Below are 23,419 nucleotides of genomic sequence, written 5' to 3' on the forward strand. Positions count from 1 at the left end.
AAAGTTGGAATAGGCCTGTCATGTCATTTATGACTTGTGTGCAAACTTTGAGGTCAATCGGAATTGTTTTGATATGATTAGGCGTTACTTTTGGAAGTCGGGTGTTCATAGTTTCAATAGGCTTGAATTGGGTTGCGAATCGTTGAATCGATCATCCTTAGATGTGATTTGAGATTTTGAGTAAGTTCGCATTGTGTTTTAGGGCTTGTTGGTATATTGGGATGGGGTCCCGGGGACCTCGGGTGTGTTTAGTATGATTTTGAACAAGTTTGAGAATTTTGGCACTTGGATGATGTTCTGGAGCAGTTGAAGTGCGGAGAGCACGTTCTTGAGTGCTGAGGCAAAGCCTCATGTGCGGCCGCAAACTCCCAAAGTGTGGAGGCAGTGGAAAATGTGCGGACTGCAGTGGAAAATGTGCGGATTTGATCGTCTGATTTCAGAAGTTTATATCTTTTAATCTACAACGAATTTTGAGATGATCTAAAAATAAAAGTTGTAGCCCTTTGAGTGTAGTTTCTAGAAAGGTAAACCGTTCATCATTTGAATATTTGTAGAAAAAGTTACGCTCAATTTACTAAAACCTAGTAGTACAGTTGCTACTCAAGTGCGGCCGCAAAATTTGGATCGCGACCGCGAAACTTGGAAGTATGGACCACACAAAAGAAAGTGCGGTTAGCACTTTGGGAGATCAGATGTGGTACCATATAAAATGAGGGTTTCATCTCGTTTTTCATTTTTGGACTTAGAGAGCTCGGCTTGTGGCGATGTTTCGTGGGTTTTTCAAAAAATTCATCGAGTTAAGTAATTCTAACTCAGTTTTGGCTATATTACATGAATCCATTATTATTTTTATCATTTAATTAGTGATTTGAGTTAAAAATTTGGGAAAAATTATAGAAACTTCATAGGCTTTAATTTGAGGATTTGAAGGTCGAGTTGTGATCGGATTTGAGTAATTTTGATATGGTTGAACTCGTAGTTGAATGGATGTTCGAATTTTGCTAATTTTGTTAGATTCTGAGACGCGGGTTAGGTTTGACCTCTTTAGTTGACTTTTGATTAAGAACTTAACATTTTCATATGGAATTGATTCATATAGCTTGTGTTGATTGTACCGAGTTGTTTGTGGCTAGATTCGAGACATTCGGAGGCCGATTCGCGAGACAAGGGCTTATTTGTAATGATCTGGCCGGTCGTTTTAAGAGTTGTAGCCTCGTTCTCCCAATTTACTGCTCATTTTGTACCTTATAGCTGTTATGTGACTTGTCGGGGTAGTCGGTTCAGGTCCGGAGAGATTTCAGAATGAATTGAGACACTCAGTCTCAAAGTTGGAAGCTTAAGTTGAAAAAGTTGACCGGATGTTGACTTATGAGTAAACGACTCCGGAATGGGGTTTTGGTAGTTCCGTTGGGTGATCTTGGACTTAGGAGCGTATTCGGATAGTGATTTGGAGGTACGTAGTTGAATTAGGCTTGAAATGGCGAAAATTAAAAATTTGAAAGTTTGACCGAGAGTGGACTTTGTTGCTACCTGGTTTGGATTGGAGTTTCGGGAGTTAGAGTAGGTCCGTGGTGTCATTTGTGACTTGTGTGCAAAATTTAAGGTCAATCGGACGTGATTTGATAGTTTTCGGCATCGTTTGTAGAAGTTAGAATTTCCTTAGTTTCAATAGGCTTGAATTGGGGTGCGCTTCGTGTTTTTGATATTGTTTGAGGTGATTTTAGGGCTCGACTAATGTCGTATCGTGTTTTAATAGGTTTGTTTGATTGAGGTCCCGGGGGCTTCAAGTTGATTTCGGATGGTTAACGGATCAAAAATGGGGTTTAGTGCATTGCTGAAGCTGGGAGTTCTCTGGTGTGATCAGTTACACTCCATGTTTTCGTACGTGAAAATACGCCATAAGTAAATTGATAAAAACTCGAAAATGAGATGTTACATCCCCCATTTTCGTACGTAAAAGTTTCGTCGTAAGTTAATCGACGTAAGCTCGGGAATGAGATTATTTTGAGGTTATAAGTATTATGCTATTTCAAACAAGTGATAAGTAAATTCGTGAAGGTGAAAGGGTAAGTGAATCAAAGAAAATGAGTTTCATCGAAGTTTGTCATTTTGAGATAAAATACGGTCCAAGCTATAATACCCCGTATTTATGGACTAGTGCCATACAAGGTACCACATGACCATGATAGTAAGATGTATAGAGTATGTTAGAAGTGAGTAGTATTTTAAGTAATTTGAGATAATTCTTAATTATGTGAATAATTAGTTAATTATTGGTTAATAGGAGATTAACTAGTTACTTAAGAAATTGTGGATAAAGCCTAAAGGGGACAACCCCCAATTTTAAGAGACTTTCCCATATCATTAAGAGTGAGATGCTTATGCTTGCTAAGCTAACAGATGAAATCTCAAAAAAAGGAGTTTATATGAAACTTCATAATACGATAAAGCGTGAGATTTGCGATTCTAAGGGAGTACGGTGCAATCTTTCTCAAGAACATCATAAGAATTTTTCCCTACTTCGATCCGCCGTTACGTGTTTTTCGCAGAAGACGTGGGTTAGAGGAATTGTCAAGAGAATCGGTTCAGGTATGGTAAGGCTATCCCTTCTTTACTTTTGGCATGATCCATACGATACAAACGAAACGAGCAAATGCACAACTTTCATAAATGACTTTATTCATAAAAATACTAGAGATGCCTACGCTCTTGATTCCTCATGTGTCCTATTGTTCTATCATCTGTTCATGGGTGTCAGAAAATACATAAATTGATAAAGTTTATTTCATGACATTAATCAAAGGCATAATGGTCTTATGACATTCCGAGAGATCTTATTAACGTATTTCATATGCATTTCATTCATTTATATATGTACATTGACCCATGACCAGATGGCGTTATATACACGTATATTATATGTATATGGGATATGGAAAAAGGTTACGACATTATATACGCACCACCACCTGATCAGCTGGTATACGTTGATGATTTGCCCACAGTGGCCGAGATGATATGATGGGATTCCCTCAGAGGCTTGATGATGTTATGAACGCATATACCTATGCATGGTATGAAATTTATACGCATATGCATGATATTATAAATATGAAATGATTCACAGAGCTATTCAGACTTACATGTTGAGTATTTTATTCCATGTTTCTCTATGTCTTTTATTTACTAATTTTCATTCCTTACATACTCGGTACATTATTTGTACTGACGTCCCTTTTGCCCGGGGACACTGCGTTTCATGCTCGCAGGTCCCGATAGACAGGTTGAGAGTCCTCCAAGTAGGCTATTAGTTCAGCGGAAGAAGTTGGTGCGCTCCATTTGCTCAGGAGTTGCTAATTTGGTCAATATGATTTGGTCATGTATTGATTAGTATGGCGGGGCCTGTCCCGACCTTTATGGTGTTTATCTACTCTTAGAGGCTTGTAGACATATGTCATGTACGTGAAAGATTGTATGACTTTGTCGGCCTATGTTTAGTGTACGAGTGATCATTTTGGCCTTATAAGCCCGTATGTCATATGTATAAGTTTGTAGTACATGTTGGGTCATCTAATGTTGAGTGTTTCCTCATGTTTTATTCTACTTACCTCACGATAGCCTCTCTGGCTCATTTATCTATGATAGTATGATACGAAAGATACGTTACATTGGTACTCGGTTGAGTAAGGTATCGGGTGCCCATCGCGGCCCATCGGTTTGGGTTGTGACATGATTGCACCTGCGAGGGGTTGGCCGCAGGTGCTGCTGGAGAAGCGTAGGAGCGAGATTTGGTATGGCCTTAGGTGTATCATAGGTGTTGACTCGCACCTGTGTGTGGAGTATCGCAGAAGTGGAAGAGAGCTTGGGGAGGCTGGTCCGCAGAAGAGAACGAACTGCGCAGATGCGCAACCCATAGAAGCAGGATTTGCGACCGCATAAGCGGTTGGTCGACATTAGTGACTTCCACAGATGTAGATGGTTGACCGCAAAAGCGCTGTTGCAGAAGCAGCTAAACGAACCGCATAAGCGAAAAGGTTGGGCAGAATATTTAAATTCAAGGGTTCGCGAATTTTCTTCATTTTGAACATTTCTAGCTCGGAATTAGGCGATTGTTGAGAGGATTTTCGAGGGGTTTCTTGAGATAAGTCCCTTGTGTTCATTTTTAATCAATAATCTTGTTTTCCCATTGAATTTCCCACCTAGTTTGTATGTATTTAAGGTGGAATTTGGGAATTTGAGTCTAGGGATTTGGAGAGTTTGATTTGGGGTTTTGGGTGGCGATTTGGTGTCAGATTTTGATAAATTTGGTATGGTTGGACTCGTGGTTGGATGAGCTTTTGGGTTTTATTACTTTTATTAGATTTCAAGATATGGGCCGGGGGCCAGCTTTTGAGTTGAATTTTGATTAATAACTTAGTATTTATTTATGGAATTGATTCTTTTAAACCGTGTTGATTGTATCGAACTGTTTGTGGCTAGATTCGAGGCAGTTGGAGGCCGGTTTGCGAGGCAAGGGTGTGTTGGAGTAGGGTTTGTACGGCTTGAGGTAAGTAAAAGTTCTAAATTTGGTTCTGAGTGTATGAAACCCTGTATTATGTGTCATGTGATTAGTATTTTGAGGTGACGCACATGCTAGGTGACGGGCGTGTGGGTGTGCACCGTAGGAATGGTGACTTGGTCAATTCCTAGGAACTGTGTATTTGAATAATCTGTTGTTATCTGTATAGTCTCCATATATTTTATAATTCAACTGTAAATCATGTTAGAAATTATGTTTAGACTATGTGTTGGCACTGTAGGGACCCATAAAGGTCGTGTAAATATTGAATTATCTGCTAAATTGCTGTTTTGTACTCAATCACAGTTTTACTTGCATATTACATCTCAGTCTCTATTATTCATTATTGATACATTATATCATTGTTATTTAGGATAATTATCATGGTTACTGAGAGCTCGAGAGACTGGAGAGGTTGATGACTGAGTGAGAGCGAGGGCCTGATTATGAGGATATTTATGGGATCGGGTTGCATGCCGCAACATGTTTTATTAATTTATGCCATGATTGGCTTGCTATAGTGCTTGGGTTGAAGGAGCCCCTCCAGAGTCTGTACACACCCCCAGTGAGCATAGGTACATATTCAGTGCGAGTGCCGAGCGATTGAGAAGAATGAGAGATAATGAGGAATGAGTGACTGTGAGGTTGGAGTGCATGGGAGGACTGAGTGACTGCTACTATGAGATTTTACACTTGATTTAATTACTGTTGTACTTCAGCTGGCATATATCATTGTCATATAATTTCTGAGAGATATTATATCCCGTTTCAATTGAACTTGACATGAATTAACTGTTTTGGCCTTAATTGTCGAATTTGAAAGCATGCCTATCTTTCTATGTTATAATTCCTGTAATTAAGCTATATCCGTGAAGCTCGTCACTACTTTCAGTCCATTATTTAGTCTTGTTACTTACTGAGTTGGTTGTACTCACGCTACACCCTACACTTCGTGTGCAGATCCAGGTGTTTCCGGACACGGTGAGTGTTGATTTCTTTGCGCAGCTTGATCGTTGGAGATTCCAAGGTAGCTGCCCAACATTTGCAGACCTTGTTTCTCCTTCCCTATCTTTCCACTTTATGTATTTAGTTTTAGTTTTTCATAGACATTATTTCTAGACTTGTGTTGTATAGACGCTCATGTACTCAGTGACACCCGGTGTTGGGAATTTCTGTATTGGGTTTTTACTTTATATCCAGTTTTTGGAGAGTTTTGATGATTTAAACCTGTGTTATTCTTATTTTTCATTTAAAAGTGTTGGAAGTATTTCAAAGTATCGGCTTGCCTAGTACTACGTTAGGCGCCATCACGACATGCTAAGTTTTGGGTCGTGCTATTATTGGAGTAGAGATTTGCACGGTTTGAGGTAAGTAACACTTCTAAACTTGGTTCTGACGGTATGAATCCCTGAATTACGTATTATATTATTAGGGTGAAGGTGACGCACATGCTAGGTGATGGGCGTGTGGGCGTGCACCGTAGAAATTGTGACTCGGTCAATTCCATAAAACTATGTAGCCATCTTATCTTAATATTATTATTGTACTCTATGTGTTAGAAGAATTGAGCTGTGATTTATGTTAGAAATCATGTTTAGGCTATGTGCTAGTACTGTTGGGACCGTAGCAGTCTTTCCTTACTATTGAGTTATTTGCTTAATTTGCAGTTATGTACTCAGTCGCATTCATCATTGCATATCATATCTTAGTCTCTGCTATCATTTATTGTCACATCATGTATCATTGATTTGGGCTGCTTGGCATGAGAGTTGTGAGCCCAAGAGACAAGAGAGATTCATGACTGAGTGAGGCCGAGGGCCTATTTGTGAGTGATATTAATGGGATCGGGCTGCATGTCGCAACGAGTATTATTGATTCATGATGGGATCGGGTTGCACGTCATAATAGGTTTTATTAGCGCTTGGGCAGGATCCGCCCATCCGGAGTCTGACATACCAACCATGAGCGCATGTTTTATTGATTCATGATGGGATCGGGATACGCGCCACAGCAGGTATCGTACAATGCTGAGTGACTGAGTGTGATGAGCAAGAATTGAGACAGTCAGATTGAGTACTCTGAGAGTGTGAGTACGTGAGGTTTTCATTGTGTTGCATCACATGTGATATGCACATTGACATATAGATATAGAGATGTAATATTCCTCAAATCGGTCATACTTGGTATATTTTATCTGTATTGAGCTTAACTGTTAAACTTGTAAGCATGTCTACATTCCTGTACTATGTACCAATAGATTATGAGTTTCTCTGAGATATTATTGTCATATTTCCTGTCATTTCCGTACTGTTAAACTATGTATTTGGACTATATTGGTTAAGCTTGTCACTGCTTTCAGCCCAAAGGTTAGTCTTGTTACTTATTGAGTTGGTTGTACTCATACTATACTATGCACTTCGTGTGCAGATCCATGTATTTCTGGGCATGGTGGTTGTTGAATTTAGAGCTTTATGAGTTCAGAAATTATCGAGGTAGCTGCTTTGACGTCCGTAGACCTTGACTCTCCTTCTTTCCCTTTTAGTTTATTTATATTGTTCTAATTTCCTAGATAGTGTTTTCAACAGTCAGACCATGTTATTGTATAGATGCTCATGTACTCAGTGACACCCGAATTTTTGGCGAATATTGTATTGAGTCGCAGTATTTTTCTATCAGTATTTATGAGATTCTACTCTTAAACTTATTTTGTTATGTTTTCAAATTTAAAGATGCATGATTTATTGTGACTGTCGGCTTGCCTAGCATTGCGGTAGGTGCCATCACGATAAATTATTTTTGTATCGTGACAAGTTGGTACCAGAGCCTAGGTAACATAGGTCTCACGAGTCATGAGCAGGTTTAGTAGAGTCTTGTGGGTCGGTACAGAGACATCTATACTTATCTTCGAGAGGCTTCCAAACCATTAGAAAAATTTCACTTTCTTGTATTCTTGTCGTGCGAATTTGTTGATCCTGGGAACTAAACTTCTGATATTCTATTCTTTCACAGATTGTGAGGACACATGCTACCGGATCGGGCAAACGGCCATACTACCACCAGCTAGGGCCACGAGAGGCCGAAGTGCAACTCGTGCAGTAGCTAGAGAAGCACCTGTAGACCCACCAATTGCTATAGCTCAGGAGCAAATTCTATATGTGGTTGAGCCGGTGGGACCAGATCAGGAACCAGTTATGCCCATTGTGATTCCTGGCCTTTAGGAGGCTTTAGCCCAGATATTGACTATTTACACTAGCCTTGCTCAGGAGGTTTCGGTTCAGGCCACACAATCCACTTCTCAGGGCGGGGAAGGTGCTCCGACTCCCGCCCCCCCGTACTCCAGAGCAGGTAGTGCAGGGACTTCAGACACCGGGAGTACTACCAGCCCAGCCGGTTGTAGTTGCTCAGGCCCAAGTGGGTCCCATTATGAGTGATGAGGCAAAGAAGAGACTAGAGAGGTTCGGGAGGCTCCAACCTCTATCATTCAATGGGGTTGAGTCCGAGGATGCTCAGGACTTCTTGGATAGGTGACAACGGATTCTTCGCAAGGTGGGTATTCTGGAGACAAGTGGGGTTTCATTTACTACTTTTCAGCTGACGGGGGCTGCTTTCAAATGGTGGGAGACCTATGAGCGGAGCAAGCCAGTCGGTGCTGCACCACTTTCATGGCACGAGTTCTCCGTTCTCTTCTTGGAGAAGTTTGTGCCACCAACCCGTAGGGAGGAGTTACATAGGCAGTTTGAGCAGCTATGCCAGGAGGGTAAATCTGTGACCCAGTACGAGATGAGATTTTTAGAGTTTGCTCGTCATGCGGTCTGGTTGGTTCCCACAGAGAGGGAGAGGATTAGGAGGTTCATTGATGGCCTCAACTATGGGTTGCGCTTTGTTATGACTCGAGAAAATATATCAGGTGCTATGTTTGACGAGGTCGTTGATATTGCTAGGCGGCTGGAGCTGGTCCATAGTCAGGAACGTGAGAAGAGGAAGGCCAAGAGGCCTCGTGGTTGGGTGGTTTCAGAGGTGTTTCTTCTAGGGGTCAGTCCCACCACAACATTGGTCGTCCTTATAGGCCCGATCAGGTGGCTTGTCCAGTTCATCGTGGTGCATCTGCTAGCCATGGTTCATACAGTGCTCGCCCAGATCAGAGTTTATCTCATGCTCCATCAGTTCAGGGTTCTTCTGTGCCAAGAAACTCTAGTAGTTATTCTGGTTCTTGGGGTCCACTTCAGTACTTGCCATCGTTACCAGAGCGGTGTTGCTTTCAGTGTGGAGAGTTTGGTCATGTGAAGAGGCATTGTCCTCGCCTTTTGTGGGTTCCAGTTCAGTAGAGGAGTCAGGCGGCGACTTCCGCACCAGTCACTTTACCACCAACTCAGGTAGCTCGGGGTGGGGCTCAGGCAGCTAGAGGTTGCCCTAGAGGGGGAGGCCGATCATGTAGCGGTCAGGCTCAATTCTATGCTATTCCTGCCATGCTAGAGGCTGTTGTTTCAGGCACAGTGATCACTTGTACTGTCTCAGTATGCCACAGGGATGCTTCTATAATATTTGACCCTGGTTCCACTTATTCGTATGTATCATCATATTTTGCTCGTTATTTGGGTATGCCCGTGAGTCCTTAGTTTCACCTGTTCATGTATCTATGCCGGTGGGCAATACAATTATTATGGACCGTGTGTATCGATCATCTGTAGTGATCTATTTGACCCTTGCCGTGCATTGATGATTTATTTGACCAGTTTCAGGGAGCTAGTGTGTTCTCAAAGATTGATTTGAGGTCTGGGTATCACCAGTTGAAGATTTGGGTTTCAGATATTCTGAAGACGGCATTCAGGACCCTCTATGGTCACTATGAGTTCCTTGTGATGTCTTTGGGGCTGACCAATGCCCCAGCAGCATTCATGCATCTGATGAATAATGTATTTCAGCCATATCTTGATTCGTTTGTCATAGTATTCGTTGATGATATCCTAGTGTACTCACGTAGCCAGGAGGAGCATGCCCAACATTTGAGGATTGTACTACAGAGGCTGAGGGAGGAGAAGCTTTATGCCAAGTTCTCCAAGTGTGAGTTTTGGCTCAGTTCGGTGGCATTATTGTGGTATGTGGTGTCCAATGAGGGAATTAAGATGGATCCAAAGGAGATAGAGGCAGTTCAGAGTTGGCCCAGACCGTCTTCAGCTACTAAGATTCGGATTTTTCTCGGCTTGGCCAGCTATTATTGTCGCTTTGTGGAGGGTTTCTCATCCATTGCGGTGCTTTTGACCAGGTTGACCCAAAAGGGTGCTCCATTCAGGTGGTCGGATCAGTGTGAGGAGCGCTTTCGTAAGCTCAAGATTGCCTTGACCATAACTCTGGTTATAGTTTTGCCTTCAGCATCGGGTTCTTATACAATGTATTATGACGCTTCTCGGATTAGTATTGGGTGTCTCTTGATGCAGGGGGGTAGAGTGATTGCTTATGCTTCGCACTAGTTGAAGCCCCATGAGAAGAACTACCTTATTCACGCTTTGGAGTTGGTACCCATCGTTCATGCATTGAAGATTTGGAGGCACTATCTCTACGACGTGTCTTGTGAAGTATTTACAGATCATCGGAGTCTCTAGCACTTGTTCAAACAAAAGTATCTAAATTTGAGGTAGCGGAGATGGTTGGAGCTGCTAAAGGACTATGATATTACTATTATGTATCATTCCGGGAAGGCCAATGTGGTGGCTGATGCCTTGAGCAAGGAGGCGGCGAGTATGGGTACCCTTGCATTTATTCCTGTTGGTGAGAGACCGCTTGCAGCAGATGTTTAGGCCTTGGCCAATCAGTTTGTGAGGTTAGATATTTCGAAGCCCAGTCGGGTTCTAGCTTGCGTGGTTTCTCGGTCTTCCTTATATGATCGCATCAGAGAGCGTTAGTATGATGACCTCATTTGCTTGTCCTTAAGGACACGGTTCAGCACGGTGATGCCAAGGAGATTACTATTGGGGATGATGGGGTGTTGCGGATGTAGGGTCGGATTTGTGTACCCAATGTGAATGGGATACGTGAGTTGATTCTTGAGGAGGCCCACAGTTCGTTGTATTCCATTCATCCGGGTGCCGCAAAGATGTATCATGACTTAAGGCAGCACTATTGGTGGAAGAGGATGAAGAAAGATATAGTGGGGTTTTGTAGCTTGGTGCCTAAATTGTCAGCGAGTGAAGTACAAGCATTAGAGACCGGGTGGATTTCTTCAGAGGCTTGAGATTCTGGAGTGGAAATGGCAGCGTAGCACCATGGATTTATTAGTTGGGCTCCCACAGACTTCTAGGGAGTTTGATGCTATTTGGGTGATTGTGGATAAGTTGACCAAGTTCGCGTATTTCATTCCAGTTGGGACTACCTATTCTTCAGAGCGGTTGGCTAAGATCTACATCCATAAGATTGTTTGCCTTTACGGTGTGCTGATGTCCATCATTTCAGATCGGGGCACGCAGTTTACATTGCAGTTTTGGAGAGTAGTGTAGCGAGAGTTAGGCAAACCGGTTGAGTTGAGTACAGCATTCCACCCTCAGATGGACGGACAGTCCGAGTGCACTATACAAATATTGGAGGATATACTACGCGCTTGTGTTATGGATTATGGGGGGTTTTGGGATCAGCTTCTGCCGCTTGCAGAGTTTTCCTACTACAACAACTACCAATCGAGCATTCAGATGGCCCCGTATGAGGCTTTGTATGGGAGGCGGTGTCGGTCTTCAGTGGGTTGAGCCGGGTGAGGCTAGGCTTTTGTGTACTGACTTGGTTGAGGATGCTTTGGACAAGGTTAAGTTGATTTAGGATCGGCTTCGCACGGCACAATCTAGATAGAAGAGTTACGCCGATCGAAAGGTTCGTGATGTTTCTTAAATGGTGGGGGAGAAGGTATTACTCAGAGTTTCACCCATGAAGGGTGTTATGAGGTTTGGGAAGAAGGGCAAGTTGAGCCCTCGGTATATTGGGCCTTTTGAGGTGCTTGAGAGGATTGGAGAGATAGCTTATAGGCTTGCATTGCCACCTAGTCTATCGAGTGTTCATCCAGTGTTCCATCTTTCCATGCTCCAAAATATGTCGGCGATTCGTCTCATGTTTTGGACTTCAGCACAAAAAGATGTGCATAAGCATAGTTTGAGTACACCACAATAGTACCCAGTAGGTATCAAGCCTATCCTCAGTAGAGTAGTGATGAGGCCAGGTCAAGACACTGACTAGGACATGAAATAGACAGTATAAAATGAAATATGGATATAAAATATGAAGTAAGAAAGCAACTAACTAGAGAACTACAATGACCATGTACAGACAACAATTCGATAGAAAACTAAAGAATGAAACCACAAATTTATTTATCCACCAAAACACTTTGTAACGTGAAATAACCACAAGAATCACATCGAGGTACTGCCTCGTGTATAATGAAATCAAAACTGAGGTACCACCTCGTATAATCAAGAATAACAACTGAGGTAATGCCTCGTATTCATATTTCTCAATTTCAATCATAATCCTTCCTTATGCCGCCGCGTGAGCCTTACATTTAAAAATGGATTTTGAAAATAGTTTTCGTGAAATAGCTACACGCACTTTATCACACCTTATGACGCCGCGTGCCTTCACGTACGCACATAAGTCCCACCTTATACCGTTGCATGCACATCAACCCAAGCCTTATACCGCCACATGCGCATCAATATCATATCACAATAACAACATCGCACCACATGTGCCCATATATCACCACTTACCAACAACAACAATATCAATGTTTCTACAACAATAGCCCATGGCTCCAAGACAACGTATACGAGAATATCAACAACAATAATGGATGGAAAATGCTCAATAGGACAGATGTTTCAACAATAACCAACATCGCCTCAACGTATAAACAACTTCCACAACCTCAACATCAAATACTCAATAATGGAAAAAATAACGTGTAACTACAATATTAGATAAGACTAACTCACAATAAAGGAAACAATCTTCAACAATGAGTATCAATTAACGGAAGTCAACAAATAAAGATCAACATGAACAATTAATTCAACAGTGATAATTAACAACGAAGGGATAACATGTATCAATAAAGGGGCAACAAGTTCAACTAAAGCATGAGAGAAATTTAGCAAATAAGATGTAGAACAATTACTAAATAATTAAACTAAAGCATTTAAGGATAGTCTAACACAATTAAAGATGATTTAACTATGAGAATCTAGAACATAATATGACATTTCAATTAAAGCATGGAATAGTCTAAGTAGCCTAAACCGGTCAAATACTACGTACAACCCGTGTACCCACTCGTCACCTTGCGTACACGGATTTCACTTAGCACAATTGAATCAACAATACCAATCCTAAGGGGTAGTTCACCCACACAAAGTTAGGCAAGACACTTACCCAAATAGGCCAATTCATAACTCGGAAATAGCTTTTCCCTTAAAGTCCGCCTCCACACGGCTTAAATCTAACCAAAATTGACTCAATAACATCAAACAATGCTAGGGAATTCAATTGCAATATATAAAGTTAAGATTTTTACACTTTTTCCAAAATGTCAACAAACCTCAACCCGGGACCCCACGAGTTCATATATGCAATTAGTTTCAAAATCCGTGTCCAAATCGACTCTCAAAACTCAATTTTTTATTTTTCTAAAAAGTTGGCAAAGTTTCATAAATTTTACTTTGATTAACATGATTTTGATGTTAAAATCTAAGATACGTTGATGGAATATGATTAAAAAAAATTAGGATCACTTAGCAGGTGGGGTAGAAAATCTTCTCTCAAAAAGAGACAGACCATAGATGACAGAGGAAGGTATTCGGTTCAAAAAAGATATGGCAGTCAGAACACGAAAAGAAAATCCAGGACGACTGCTTTCAAATCGAAAAAAACAAACTCTGGGCTTTCTTTCCTGCGGTTTTCGATGTTACAATGGCAAACCTCCCTCACAAAGGAAGCAGGAAAGACGAGAAAGAAAGAGTAGAAAGATAGGTTTTCCATCGATTAGTCAAGCAAAGCTAACCGAAGTCCAAATAGAGCTTACCTATGGCACCTGGCTTTCTCCGGCGAGCTTTCTATCGTAACGCCAAAGACGCCCCAAGACAAGGTACAACTGTTGGGAAGGGGACACAAATAATGGACTTACTAGTTCTTTTTCTATCTACGAAGTAGGACTGAATAGGTCTTCCTTTCTAACCTTCGCTTCTAGAAGGAAGGTTACCACGCAGTGCAACAAGCAAGATCGAAGAATTTTATGTCAAAGGCTTTATTATTGAGAAAGTAAAAGGAGGCTGCGAGGGCCTTGAAACCAAACCGTCCCCCGCCCACTCTCACCACCGTATATCTCCAGGCAGTAAAAGGCCCCATTGTGGGGTGCAACCAGGGAACAACTATCAACTAGTTTCAAAGGTTCGATCAATCATTCTCTACTTCATAGAGAAGGGGGTTCCCAGCTAACAAGAAAGCGTCATTTTGTGGATCTGATTGTAACACCAAGGTTTGTAGGTGAAAATCCCCTCTCCAAGTCATCTCCTACCGAGTCTAGGGTTCAAAAATGAGAGAATAAACTCAAAAATCCCGTCCCTCAGCTATTTGCCCAGTCGCAGATGTCGCATTTGCGACCTGGGGTTCGCAATTGGAAACCCCGCAAATGCGAAGAATCTCTCACAAATGCGAAGAACCTCCCATCTCTGCTATTATCGCAATTGCGATGAATAGTTCGCAATTGCGAACAATGGACCTTCACAATTACGACCAAAACGATCGCAAATGCGAACTAGCTCATTCCCAGCACACTTCGCAAATGCGAAAATTGGGTTCGCAAATGCGACTGCAGCAGGCTTGGCTCAATTTCGCAAATGCAAACTCAGACCTCGCAATTGCGAGATCTAAGGCCTATGCAGAAACAAATAACTCTTTTGATTCTAACCACACTCCGCTAAGTGTCTGAAACTCACCCGAGCCCTCGGGGCTCCAAACCAAACATACACACAAGTCCAAAATATCATACAAACTTGCTCGCGCGATCAAAACACCAAAATAACAACTAAAACTATGAATCAAACACCAAAACGAATGAGATTTTCAAAGAAACTTAAGAACTTTTAATTTTACAACCGGACGTCCGAATCACGTCAAATCAACTCTGTTTTGCACCAAATTTTGTAGACAAGTTATAAATACTGTAGTTTTCTTTACGGTCAAACTTGATATTTCTTTAAACCTTTAAAACTTCTAGTTTTCAACAAATGGCGATAATTCAAGCTAGGGACTTCCGGATTCGATTTCGGGCATACGCCCAAGTCCCAAATCATGATACGCATCTACTGGGACCGTCAAAACACTGATCCGGGTCCATTTGCTCAAAAGGTTGACCGAAGTTAACTCAAATGAGTTTTAAAGCACGATTTCATATTTTCATCAATTTTCTCACAAACACCTTCCGGAAAAAGACACAGACTACACACGCAAATCGGGAAAGGCCATACAGAGATTATCAAAGTTTTGAACACAAAATTGAGGGTTAAAACTATAAATGACCTATCGGGTCGTCACATTCTCTGCCTCTAAAACAAACGTTCGGCCTCGAATGAACATAAAAAAGTACCTAGACTGGTGAAAAGGTGTGGATATCTACTCCATATGTCCGACTCGGACTCCCACGTGGATGTCTCGATCGGCTGATATCTCCACTGCACTCAAACTAAAGGATAACTCTTAGACCTCAACTGCTGGACTAGAATAGATATCGGCTATTCCTCATAAGTCAAATCCTTGTCCAATTGGACTGAGATGAAATCTAACACAAGGGACGGATCACTGTGATACTTACGGTGCATGGACACATGAAACACTAGATGGACTGCTGACAAACTAGGTGGCAATGCGAGCTTGTAGGCCACTTCTCCAATCCTCTCAAGAATCTCAAAAGGTATGATATACCTAGGGCTCAACTTGCCCTTCTTTCCAAACCTCATAACACCTTTCATGGGTGAAACCCGGAGCAAGATTCGCTCCCTAACAATGAATGCATCGTTACGAACTATACGGTTAGCATAACTCTTCTGCCTAAACTGAGCCGTGCAAAGTCAATCCTGAATAATCTTAACCTTATCCAAGGCATCCTGTACTAAATTTGAGCCCAACAACCGAGCCTCCCCCAGCTCGAACCATCCAACTGGTGAACGGCACCGCCTCCCATACAATGCCTCATAGGGAGCCATCTGAATGCTAGACTGGTTGTTGTTGTTGTAGGCAAACTCCACGAGCGGCAAAAACTGATCCCAAGAACCCCCAAAATCCATAACACATGCGTGAAGCATATCCTCCAATATCTGAATAGTACGCTTTGACTGTCCGTCTGTCTGGGATGAAATATTTTACTCAACTCAACCTGCATACCTAACCCACACTGCACGGCCCTACAAACGTGCGAGGTAAACTGCATACCTCGATCAGAGATGATAGACACGAGCACACCGTGAAGATGGATGATCTCTTGGATGTAGATCTCAGCTAACCGCTCTGAAGAATATATAACTGCCACTGGAATGAAATGGGCCGACTTGGTCAACTATCCACAATCACCCATACTGCATCGAACTTCCTCTGAGTCCGTGGGAGACCAACAACAATATCCATAATAACCCGCTCCCATTTCCACTCTTGGATCTCTAGCCTCTGAAGCAATCCACCTGGTCACTGATGCTCATACTTCACATGCTGAGAGTTTAGGCACCGAGCTACATACTCCACTATGTCCTTCTTTATTCGCCTCCACCAATAGTGTTGCCTCAAGTCCTGATCCATGTTTGCGGCACCCTGATGAATGGAGTACCGTGAACTGTGAGCCACCTGGAGAATCATCTCACGCAAACCATCTACATTGGACACAGATAGCCTACCCTGCATCTGTAACACACCGTGATCCCCAATAGTGACCTCCTTGGCATCGTCATGTTGAACCATGTCCTTGAGGACAAACAGATGGGGGTCGTCATACTGACGCACTCTGATGTGATCATATAGAGAAGACCGAGAAACCACACAAGCCAAAACTCGACTCGGCTCCGAAATATCCAATCTAACAAACTGGTTGGCCAAGGCCTGAACCTCCAAAGCTAATGGCCTCTCTGATATCGGTAGATATGCTAGACTACCCAAACTCTCCACGTTTCGACTCAAGCCATCAACCACCATATTGTCCTTTCTGGGATGATATATAATGGTGATATCATAGTCCTTAAGCAACTCTAGCCATATTCACTGCCGCAAGTTAAGATCCTTTTGTTTGAAGAGATGTTGTAGACTCCAGTGGTCGGTAAAGACCTCACAAGGGACACCGTACAAATAGTGCCGCCAAATCTTCAAGGCATAAAAAATAGATGTTAACTCAAGGTCATGGACATGATAGTTCTTCTCATGTACCTTCAGTTGTCTAAACGTGTAGGCAATCACCCTATTGTCCTGCATCAACACAACACCGAAACCAATACGCGACATATCACAATACACAGTATAAGACCCCAACCCCGAAGGCAACACCAACACAGAGGTTGTAGTCAAAGTAGTCTTGCGCTTTTGAAAGATCTCCTCATACTCCTCGATCCACCTGAACGGAGCACCCTTCTAGGTCAATCTGGTCATAGGTGCAGCAATAGATGAGAAACCCTCTATGAATCGACGGTAATACCCTGCCAAACTAAGGAAACTCCGGATCTCTGTAGCTAAAGACTTTCTGGGCCAACTCTGCACTACTCAATCTTTTTTGGGTCTACTTAATTCCCTCGCTCGATACTACATGATCCACAAATACCACCGAATCGAGCCAGAATTCACACTTTAAAGTTTTTGCATATAACTTCTTTTCTCTCAAGGTCTGGAGCACAGTCCTCAGTGCTTTTCATGATCCTCCCGGCTCCTGGAGTATACTAGAATATTGTCAATAAACACAATGATGAATGAGTCAAGATAGGGCCGGAATACACTGTTCATCAAGTGCATGAATGCTGCTAGGGTGTTAGTCAGCCCAAATGACATCACAAGGAACTCGTAATGACCATACCAATTCCTGAAGGCAGTCTTTAGGATATCTGGCTCTCGAATCTTCAACTGATGATAGCCTTAACGCAAGTCAATCTTGGAGAACACTTTGGCACCCCGTAGTTGATCAAATGGGTCATCAATGCGTGGCAATGGATACATGTTCTTCACTTTAACCTTGTTCAACTGGCGATAATCAATACACATGCGCATAGAACCTTCCTTCTTCTTTACAAAGAAGACTGGAGCACCCCAAGGTGATACACTAGGCTGAATAAAACCCTTATCAAGAAACTCCTGCAACTGCTCCTTTAACTCCTTCAACTCATGTGGGGCCATGCGATATGGTGGAATAGAAATGGGCTGAGTTCCCGGTAACAAATCAATACCAAAATCGATATCCCTGTCGGGCGGCATGCCCGAAAGATCTACCAGGATTACATCTGGATAATCCCTTACTACCGGAACTGACTCAACGGTAGGAATATCAACACTAATATCTCTCACATATTCTAGATACGCATTACATCCCTTCTCAACCATCCGTTGAGCCTTTAGAAATGAGATAACCCTGCTAGGCACATAATCTAATGCACCCCTCCACTCTAACCGTGACAAACCTGGCATAGCCAGCGTCACAGTCTTGGCGTGACAATAAAGAATAGCATGATAGGGTAACAACCAGTCCATGCCCAAGATAATATCAAAGTATACCATACTAAGTAACAACGGATCAACTCTGGTCTCAAAACCACCAATAACAACTAGACACGACCGATACACACAGTCCACAACAATAGAATCTCCCAAGGTGTAGACACATAAACATGTGAACTTAAGGAGACCCAAATATGGAGCAAAGTAAGATGATACATAGGAAAAAGTGGAGCCTGGATCAAATAAGACTTATGCATCTCTATGATAGACCGAAACAATACTTGTAATGACTGAGTCTGAAGCAATTACCTCCGTCCTAGTAGGAAGAGCATAATATCTGGCCTGGCCTCCCCCTCTAGGGTGAGCTATACCTGCCCGACCTCCACCTCTAGCTCGCTGAGCGGGTGGAGCGGTAATTGGAGCAGCAATCATGGCTTGAGAAGTCTGCGGACCCAACTGAATCCGTGGAGCCTGAGTAGTCTAGGAAGGTGCACCCATATTGAGTCTGGGGAAATCTCTGAGAATGTGGCGGGTATCACTACAATCAAAATAAGCTCTCAAAGGACGTGGAGTCTGAGACTAGCTCGGGCCTGGTCGGCTGGACTAACCGCTGAAGGCACCCCGTGCAGGAGGTGCACTAAAAATGGCTGAGCGAAGTGTGCAACCTGGGACCTCGATACAACCGGAGCACCACTAGTAGCTGGAAGTGCTAAATGAACTGGGCGGCTCACATAGCCACTACCATGACAGGTTGAAGCTACAGCGTGACCACCATTAAATCCCCTGTGCCACAAGGCCTCTTGGCCTCCCTATCTTCTTTATCACGGTCTCGCATACCCTTCAACCTCCGTGCAATCTCAACCATCTGCTGATACGGAGTGTCTGACTCCAACTCCATGTCCATACTGTATCTAATACTCTGGTTGAGCCCCTCGATAAATCGGCAGACTCGCTCCCTGACTGTGGTAACCAAGGCTGGTGCATGCCTAGAAAAATCACTGAATTAGACAGCATACTCTGACGCTGACATAGTACCCTGGCGCAGCCGCTCAAATTCCACGCGCCAAGCATCCTGAAGGGTCTAAAGGACAAACGCTCTCAAGGAGAACTCTAAAAACCGATCCCATATGAGTAAAGCCACTTCGACTGGCTACCCACCTCGTACACCTGCCACCACTTACATACCGCTCCCTTCTGCTGGAACGTAGTAAAGGCAACCTCATTCATCTCCACAATGCCCATAGTGCGGAGAATATGGTGACACTCCTCAAGAAACCCATGCGCAACCATTGAATCCAAATCACTGAAAGTAGAAGGATGGTACTTCTTGAACCTATCAAGCCTAAGCTACTCCTCCTAGGATGCTGATGCCCTAACCATGGGCTGAACTGGAGCAACAAGTTATACCGGTATGACCTCTGGTTCCTGATCAACTTGGACCCGCTGCTCTGGGGTACGGGCCGTGGAGTCTGTGCTCCTCCCCCAGCCTGTGATATGGCTGATGCAAGTGGGATCAACCCTACCTGAGCTAAGGTGATGAACATGTTCATGAACTGTGCGAGGGTCTCCTGAAGTGCGGGGGCGGGAATAGGCGTCTCGGTTGTCTGACCCCCGACTGGAGCTACTGGTGACTCCTCTCTCGTAGCTCAGGCAGGTGTTCTGGCTTCACCCCATGCCCGTCCTCGGCCTTTGCCCCGGCCCTAGCCTCTCACGCCTCTAGCAGGGAGCGCGAGTGCATGATCATCGGATCCTGCGGTGCGTGTCTTCACCATCTGTGAGAGAATAAAAAGTCAAAATTTAGTTTTCGAAATCAACCAATTCCCACGATAAGGAATCAAAGAAGTGAAGTTTTCCTAACAATTCCGTAGCCTCTGGAAGATAAGTACAGACGTCTCTGTACCGATCCGCAAGACTCTACTAAACCTGCTTATGACTCGTAACACCTATGAACCTAGTGCTTTGATACCAATTTTTCACGACTCCAAATTCCCTCCAAAGGATGTCGTGATGGCCCCTAGTCTCTACGACTAGGTAAGCCTAACAAATAGCAACCATTGAACAGATATGTAAATACAAAGTACTAAAAATGACTAAATAATAGATAAACCCGTATGTAAATAGAATCTCCCAATCTCACTCCCAAAAACTAGTGGAACTAAGTCATAAGCTCTATAGAGTGTAACAGAAATAACTACTACGTCACTATCTGAATATAAATACAACAGTAAACGAGGATAAAGGAAGGTGAATCTGAGGCCTGCGGACGCCGAGCAGGCATACCTTAAAGTCTCCGATAAAACATCTAGCAGGAATCTCTATCTACCGGCACAAGCAGACGTACCTGGATCTGCACAAAAGATGTGTAGAAGCATAGTATGAGTATACCACAACGATACCTAGTAGGTATCAAGCCTAACCTCAGTAGAGTAGTGACGAGGCCAGGTTAAGACACCTACTAGGATATGAAATAGACAGTATAAAATGAAATACGGATATAAAATGTGAAGTAAGAAAGCAACTAATACGGAACAAGATAGTAGCATGAAAGAAAAAAATAGAGAACTACAATGACCATAAACGGACAACAACATCGCACCACAAGTTCCCACATATCACAACTTACCAACAACAACAACAATATCAATGTTTTCACAACAATAGCCCATGGCTCCAACACAACGTATACGAGAATATCAACAACAATAATGGATGGAAAATGGTCAATATGATAGATGTTTCAACAATAACCAAAATCGCCTCAACGTATTAACAACTTCCACAACCTCAACATCAAATACTCAATAATGGGGAAAACAACGTGCAACCACAATAGTAGATAAGACTAACTCACAATAAAGGAAACAATCTTCAACAATGAGTATCAATTAACGGAAGTCAACAAATAAAGGGCAACATGAAAAATTAATTCAACAGTGATAATTAACAACGAAGGGATAACATGTATCAATAAAGGGGCAACAAGTTCAACTAAAGCATGGGAGCAATTTAGCAAATAAGATGTAGAACAATTACTAAGCAATTCAACTAAAGCATTTAAGGATAGTCTAACACAATTAAAGATGATTTAACTATGAGAATCTAGAACATAATATGACATTTCAATTAAAGCATGAAAATAGTCTAAGTAGCCTAAACAGGTCAAATACTACGTACAACCTGTGTACCCACTCGTCACCTTGCGTACACGAATTTCACTTAGTACAATTGAATCAATAATACCAATCCTAAGGGGTAGTTCCCCCGCATGAAGTTCGGCAAGACACTTACCTTAAATAGGCCAATTCACAACTCAAAAATAGTTTTTTCCTTAAAGTTCGCCTCCACACGGCTCAAATCTAACCAAAATCGACTCAATAATATCAAACAATGCTAGGGAATTCAATTGCAATAGATAAGTTAAGATGTTTATACTTTTCCCAAAAAGCCAACAAAAGTCAACCAGGACCCGCCCGGTCGAAACCTGGGTCCAATAGTAGATTCCGTCTGCCCATGACCTCACGAGTTTATATATGCGATTAGTTTCAAAATCCGAGTCCAAATCGACTCTCAAAGCTCAATTTCTTATTTTTCCAAATAATTGGCATAGTTTTATAAATTCTACTTTGATTCACATGATGTTGATGTGAAAATCTAAGATAAGTTGATGGAATATGATTATAAATAGATTAGGATCACTTACCCAAGGTTTGTAGGTGAAAATCCCATATCTAAGTCGTCTCCTACCGAGTCTAGGGTTCAAAAATGAGAGAATGAACTCAAAAATCTCGTTCCTCCGCTATTTGTCCAGTCGCGGATGTCACATTTGCGACCTGGGGTTCACAATTGTGAACCCCGCAAATGCAAAGAATCTCTAGCAAATGCAAAGACCCTCCCATCTCTGCTATCATCGCAATTGCGATGAATAATTCGAACTTCGCAATTACGACCAAAGCAATCGCAATTGCGAACTAGCTCATTTCCAACACACTTCGCAAATGCGAACACTGGGTTCGCAAATGTGAACCCGGCAGTCTTGGCTCAACTTCGCAAATGCGAGCTCAGACCTCGCAATTGCGAGATCTGAGGCCTGTGCAGAAACCAGAAACTCTTTTTGATTCTAACCACACTCCACTAAGAGTCTGAAACGCACCCGAGCCCTCGGGGCTCCAAACCAAACATGCACACAAGTCCAAGAACATCATACAAACTCGCTCGCGTGATCAAAAAACTAAAATAACATCTAGAACTATGACACAAAAAATGAATGAGATTTTTAAAGAAACTTGAGAACTTTTAATTTTACAACCGGATATCCGAATCACGTCAAATCAACTCCGTTTTGCACCTAATTTTGCAGATAAGTCATAAATATTATAATGAACTTATACCAAGTTCTGAAATTAAGATCCAAACCCGGTAGCAATAAAGTCAAACTACGGTTAAACTTGGGATTTCTTTAAGCCTTTAAACTTCTAGTTTTCAACAAATAGCGATAATTCAAGCTAGGGACTTCCGAATTCGATTCCGGGCATATGCCCAAGTCCCAAATTACGATACAGACCCACCGGGACCATCAAAATACTGATCCGGGTCCATTTTCTCAAAACATTGACCGAAGTCAACTCAAATGAGTTTTAAAGCACGATTTCATATTTTTGTCAATTTTCTCATAAAAACCTTTCGGAAAAAGACATGGACTGCGGACACAAATCGAGAAAGGCTATACGGAGCTAATCGAGGTTTCGAAATACAGAATTAAGGGTTAAAACTATAAATAATCTATCGGGTCATCACAGGTAAATTGGATAATAATAACATACATTGGCGAAATAATAGTTAGTTGACAGAATCTATGTGTCGGTTTAAAGATTGATGATACACCTTTATGAAAGCTTATTAGTTTTTATACAACTTATTAGTTTTCATGTATAAACCCGACCGGTGAATTTTGTATCCGACACATAAATTAAGTTAAGTGAAAGTCTAAAGGAAAAATTAATAAATTAATTGTCAGTAATTTAATTTAATTGATTAGAATCTGAATCTTAATATGGGGAGTTAAATAAGATTTAATGGACGAATTTTAATATTGAATAAGGAGTGCAATTACGAATTTTTAGTGGAATAATTCGTAACTAATTATGGTGG

The sequence above is a fragment of the Nicotiana tomentosiformis genome, chromosome 6, assembly GCF_000390325.3.
Source record: "Nicotiana tomentosiformis chromosome 6, ASM39032v3, whole genome shotgun sequence".
Lineage (NCBI taxonomy): Eukaryota > Viridiplantae > Streptophyta > Magnoliopsida > Solanales > Solanaceae > Nicotiana > Nicotiana tomentosiformis.